This window comes from Elephantulus edwardii, unplaced genomic scaffold (assembly GCF_000299155.1).
Source record: "Elephantulus edwardii isolate Elephantulus edwardi_28Jun2011 unplaced genomic scaffold, EleEdw1.0 scaffold00025, whole genome shotgun sequence".
Taxonomy (NCBI): domain Eukaryota; kingdom Metazoa; phylum Chordata; class Mammalia; order Macroscelidea; family Macroscelididae; genus Elephantulus; species Elephantulus edwardii.
The window spans coordinates 7,043,401-7,049,978 of record NW_006399775.1 but is presented as its reverse complement, the minus strand read 5'-3'; positions in this window follow the sequence as shown (position 1 = coordinate 7,049,978).

The window sequence follows — 6,578 nt, the reverse complement described above, 5'->3', positions numbered from 1 at the left end:
TATAGCAACTCGAGGTTTGAATTTGTTCTTCAGTTCCTTGAGCTTAAGAAATGCTGAGCAAGTTCGGCCCTTTTGATTTTCTGACTCCAACTCCTTGCGCATTTCATTGTAATATTTTGCTTTTTCATCCAGTGTTGCCTTTTGAAATCTTCTGTTCAGCTCTTTAGTATCTTGAATTCTTCCTTGTGTTTTGGTTTCTCTGCGCTCCAGTGTAATTTTCAGAGTCTCTTCTGACATCCATTTTGGTCTTTGCTTCCTCTTCTGTCTTTGCAATGAGTATTTGCACTCTTCCTGGATGATACCCTTGATATCCTCCCACAACTTGTCTGTTGTTCGCTCATTAGTATTCAAGGCCTCAGTCCGGTTGCTGAGATGGTTCTGAAATTCAGGTGGGATAAAAAAAAAAGATCTGAATAAAGTGAATAAAGACAACTGAAGAGTGACAGTATTTGGGGAAAAAAAAAGTAGAAGAAAAAAAGGCTACTAATTTTTCCAGAATAGTTAAAATTTAGGATCTAGAAATCATCAGTGGCCTGGTAGTAAAAAACGATATTGCAATCCCAAAGGCACACAGTTAAAATCCACCAGTTGCTCCCTATGAGAAGGATGAAAAATCACCTGTGATATTAATTGCCTTTGAAAACAAAGAGAAGGGTCAATTGTGGTCAGTTTTGACTTAATGATACATAACAATAGGATCTAAAAAAGGAGAAATTTATGCACATGGGCTACAATAAAGTAATAAGATTCCAAATGCAAAATGACGGTTTTAAAATATACACGAAGAAAAAATGCTTCTAAATTGAAATAATACACAAGTATTTGATTTTTTTAAGAAGGTTCCATTCATCTCCTGGTTGTGGGGGTTTGGTTATGCTTGGAAGTATATTCATGTCAAGGATTTTTCTCTTTGATGATCCTTACAGTTTTGGGTTTTATTCTTACGTCCCAGAGCCACCTTGAATTGGACTTTGTGTGTGATGTGAGGTGTGGATATTGTTTCCGTTTACTGCTGAATGACAGACAAATAATGGTGAGAAAATTGCTTGAGAGACTGTGGTTTCCTGTTGTAGACCAAAGGTAAAGTAATGAGACGGACAACCAAGAATGAAATAAGAGAGAGTCAAGACAGGGGCAAGAAGTACTGATGACTAAAGCTCCCAAGCCATGTCTTTCTGTGTATTTATTGAGAATATTCAGGAAGGCAAACAAAGGATAATTACAAAGGAGTAGAAAACAAAAACAAAGGATAGTGGGGAATTCTTCTCTAGTGTTTACTTTATGCTAATCACAGGAGCAAGGGACTCAGTAAATAAAAACTAAGAACAAAGTTTGACTCTTAAGGGATGCCTTAGTGTCTTAGGGTGAACTCCAGCTTGTACTACTTCTCCCTTATATCCGGATATATAGAATTTGGGTTTTTATTAATTTTAAATTTAATTTTCGGCTTTCCAAATTTCAGAACCATCTCAGGAACAGGTTTGAGGCCTTGAATGCTAATGAGCAAAGACCAGATGAGTTATGGGAGGATATCAAGGGTATCATCCAGGAAGAGTACAAATGGTCATTGCAAAGACAGAAGAGGAAGCAAAGACCAAAATGAATGTCAGAAGAAACTCTGAAAATTGCACTGGAGTGCAGGGAAGCCAAAGCACAGGGAAGAAGTCAAGATACTAAAGAGTTGAATAGAAGATTTCAAAAGGCAACACTGGATGACAAAGCAAAATATTACAGTGAAATGTGCAAGGAATTGGAGTCAGAAAATCAAAAGGGTCGAACTCACTCAGCACTTCTTAAACTCAAGGAACTGAAGAACAAATTCAAACCTCGAGTTGCTATAATCAAGGATGCTTTTGGCAGAATATTAAATGATCCAGGAAGTATTAAAAGAAGATGGAAAGAATATACTGAGTCACTGTATTGAAAGGAATTGACAGACACAGAAGAATTTCATGAAACAACATCTGAGTAAGAGCCTATGGTGATGAAGGAAGAAGATCAGGCTGCATTGAAAGAAATAGCAAAAAGTAAGGCCCCAGTAATAGACGGTATAATTATTGACATATTTCAGCTAACAGATGCTTCCCTGTACGTACCCACCAAGTTGTGCCAAGAAATCTGTACAACAACCACTTGGCCAACTGACTAGAAAAGATCTTTATTTGTTAACATCCCAAAGAAGGGTGACCCAACAAAGTGTGGAAGCAATAGAACAATATCATTAATTTTGCATGCAAGTAAGATTCTACTGAAGATTATCCAAAAATGACTAGAACAGCACATCAACAGAGAACTGCCAGAAGTCCAGGCTGGGTTTAGAAGGGGTTGTGGTACTAGACATATTGTAGCTAGTGCTAGATGTATCTTGCCTGAAAGCAGGGACAACCAGAGTTATGTCTATCTGTGTTTTATTGACTATGCAAAGGCATTTGACTGTGTGGACTATAACAAACTGTTGCTGACGCTGAGGAAAATGGGAAACCCGGAACCCTTGATCATGCCAATGAGAAACATATACTTGGACCAAGAGGCAGTCGTCAGAACAGAGCAAGGAAAAACTGCATGGTTCAAAATTGAGAGGGGCGTATGCCAGGGATGTGTCCTGTCTCCATACCTTTTCAACCTGTGGGTACAACAGATTATCGAGGAGGCTGGGCTCTATGAGGAGGAATGTTGGGTCAAGAATGGTGGAAGATCTATCAACAATCTGTGTTATGCCAATGACACAACCCTGACACAACAGGACCTGAAGCGGTTGCTTTAGGTTGCAGTCAAGGACTGCAGCCTCCAATATGGATTGAGGCTCAGTGTCAAGAAGACAAAGATTCTCACCACTGGGCCAAGTGGCAGCATCAGGATGGTTGGTGAAGAGATTGATATTGTTCACAGCTTCAGTTTTCTTAATCTTTTCATTGTTCTATGTGTCTGTCATTGTACTAATACCATGATATCTTGATTACTATGACTTGGAAGCAAGAGTGGCATCCATTTCCTAAATAACATTTCTCTGGAAAGTCTATGAACTTTGATAACTATCTATAGCTGTAGAGAGGCTTCAGGTCTTTTGTTCATTGTGTTGCTATGAATTTTGATCGTCTTCAAGACAATCCAAAACAACATGTCTGTGAAGGAGGCCTTGAGTTCAAGTAGTGTGAGCACTCCTAGTTTGTTTTCTCTTTCAGGAGTGCTTTGCTTATTTAGTGCCTCTTTCCTTCCTAGACAAAGTTGGAAATTGCCTTTTCCAGCTCATTGAAGAATGATGTGTGTCTGTATTAGGATTTCATTGAAGTCATAGATTGCTTTGTATAGAATTGTCATTTTCTCTATACTAAATGTTCCTGTTGATGGATTTGCTATATTCTCCCATTTGTCTAGATCTCTTTTTGGCTCTTGTAATAGTGTTTTCTAATTAACTCTATATAGGACTTTGGTGTCTCTATGATTTGTTCCTAAGCATTTCACCTTGTGATTATCTGTTGTAATTATTTTTTTTATTTCCTTTGATGCTATCTCTTTGCTACTAGAGAGAAATCTGAGTTATTTTTTTGAATGTTGATCTCATGCCATGCTACTTTGATGAGCGGGTGAACTATATCCAACAATTTATTTGCTACATCTCAAAAAGCTTCTCTACAGAGTAAAAAGTAAGCTCAAAGCTAGAGAAAAATATCTGGCAATAACATAGCAGAGAAGGGACTCATAACTAAAATTTTATAGAATATTTGAATGCATCAACAAGTGAAACAACCAAATTATGAAATAGGAATAAGATATGAACAGATGTTTCAAAAAAGATGGCAGTCAGATGACCTAAAAATACACGAATAAAAAGTGTTAAAAATCAAAACCATTAAGTATTGTTGTTGTGTACCATTGAGACAGAACTGGCTCATAACTGTACCTCCAATGGACTTTCAAAGACAATAAATTGTGTGGAGTTTTGAGGCAGTGGAATCTGGAAGGTAGATTATTCAGCAGTAATAATGTCAGTAACAATGTCTCTTTTATGTTATTAATAGTTAGTTGTGAGCTGGTAGGTCTTTTCTTTTTAATTAACAGTCAAGTGTGGGCTGTTTGGTCTTATTGTTGTTGTTGTTATTGTTATGTGCCATCGAGTCGTTTGCAACTCATAGCAACCCTATGTACAACAGGAGAAGCCTTGTTTAATCCTCTCCATGACGAATCTGTTTCTTTTCTTGGCAGTCCATGGTACATTCAATATTCTTCTCTAGCACCACAGCTCAAAGGCATCAATTCTCCTTCTATCCTCCCTAGTTATTGTCCGACTCTCTGATGCATAACAAGTGATTGCATAGACCATGGACTGTATCAGGCGCACCTTAGTCTCACCAGAGACCAGGAAAGTGGGTCTTTTTTATCTGATTAACATCAGTGGTGGCTGGTAGATCTTTATTTATTTATTTCACAGGCAGGTGCAAGCTGTTTGGTCTTTTTTAATTTAAATAACAATCATTTGTGGGCTGGAAGCCTCTCATTTAAACTAATTAGGACCCAGTAGGTAGGCTTTTATTATTAAAAGTTGGTGAAAGCCCAGGAGCCTCTTGTTCTAAGCAATTAGAATTCAGAAGGTAAAAGTTGGTTGGATCCTTGGGCCTATGGCCCTTGGGCCTGGTGTGAAGACTGATATACTATTAATGGTATATATTAAATCATCAGTTTGCTGTGTTTGTGGAAAACATTGTTCTAAGTAGTACATTGCTTGTTTGTCAGTTTCCTGTACTAAAATAACATGTGGGTTGCTCTTTTACTGAAAGCTATGCCACTAGAGTGTCAAATGACTCAAGGGTTGCCCATGGTGAACAAGTTTTAGTAGAGCTCCCAGATTGACTGATTAGGAAGCAGAGTTGACCATTCGCTGCTCAAATAAAAAGCATCTGAAAACTCTATGAACAAAAATTCTTACAACTGAACATATAGACACCATTATGATAGATGGAGAAATGTTGAAATTATCAACAACTTTGTAGTATTTGAATCCGGAGTCAACACCCTTGGTACCAGCAGTCAGATAATCAGGAGATGTATTGCAATGGGAAAGTCTGCAGTTAGGAACCTCTCCAAATTGTTGAGCAGTAATAATGACAGTTTGAAGACTAAGGTCCATCTGATTCCATTCAAAGTCTTTTCAATGATTCACTATATATCTGAGAGCTGAACAATGAATAAGAGTAACAGAAGGACAATTAATTTCTTTGGGCTGTGGTGTCGTCAAAGAGTATTGAACTGTCAAAAGAAAATACAAAGAGTATTGAGCTGTCAAAAGAAAAAAACAAATATGTCTTGTGGAAAGTACAGTCAAAGTGCTTCCTAAAGGCAAAGATGATGAAGCTTCATCTCACACACTTCAGACATGTTTCTAGGAGGGGCTACTCCTTGAGAGGGACATAGTGCTCAGAAAGGCAGAGATGAGAAAAGATGAGAAAGAACCTCAACCATGTGAACTGACACAGTGACTAATACAATTGACTCCAGTGTGTCAGGGAGTGTGAGGATGACACAGGGTAGGTCAGGGTTCAGATCTGTTGTTCAAAGGGTGGTTAAGGTCATACTCGACAATATCTAACAATAAGAACAACAGTTCACATGGGAGTAGACTGCCTATCTTTCTCCCATGGAGCAGCTGGTAGATTAGAATTGTGTATATTTTATTTGGCAACACAGTTATTTATCACTAAAGTACCAGACATATTTATGTTGCTGTGTTGTGTGCCATAGAGTTAAAACCAACCCAGAGCTGACCCTTCAATGGATTTTCAAAGGCAGTTAATTGCATGGGAAGAAACTGCTAATCCTTCTCCCCCAGAGAAGCTGGTGGCCTCAAAATGCCTTCCTTCAGGATTGTAGTGAAGCTTCTTGCCACTAGGTGACCAGATGTATTAGAAAGATTCAAATTAAACAACAGTGTGGTAAAATTTCATCCCAGGACAACAACAAAGTTCAACAGGACAATAAACAACAAACACTGGTATTGCTAATGGGAATGTGAAATGACACAACCACTAAGGTACTTGGTTGAAAATAAAAATTCCCTTTGGCCCATCTACATCACTACTGGGAATATACTCCCAAGAAATCAGTGCTGTGACACAAGCAGATGTATGTACACCCATGTTTATTGCAGCATAATTTGCAATAGCAAGGATATGGAAGCTGTCCAAGTGTTTATCAAAAAGTGAATGGATAGAGAAACTGTGATACATTGACATAATGAATTATTATGTATCATTGTAAAACAATGAATAAAAACTCTGCACAACATAGATGAGTCTGGAAAACATTATGAAAATGAAATATCCCAGTCACAAAAGGACTTTTATAGTAATAAGATCGATATGGGAGGGAGCAGAAAAATATACATAGATAATAAATAGTGTGCTAGAATAGATGAAGGGAAGAATGATTGGAAAGAAATATACAATAACAATCTGGAACAGGGAAAACCTTATGAAGTTAATGGTAGGGTTGGGATACAGAAGTAAATAAGTATGAATGAAAACTAAATTCTTTGTAAATTTTAATGAAATCATAGAAAAAAATTAATTTAAAAATTGTTTCTT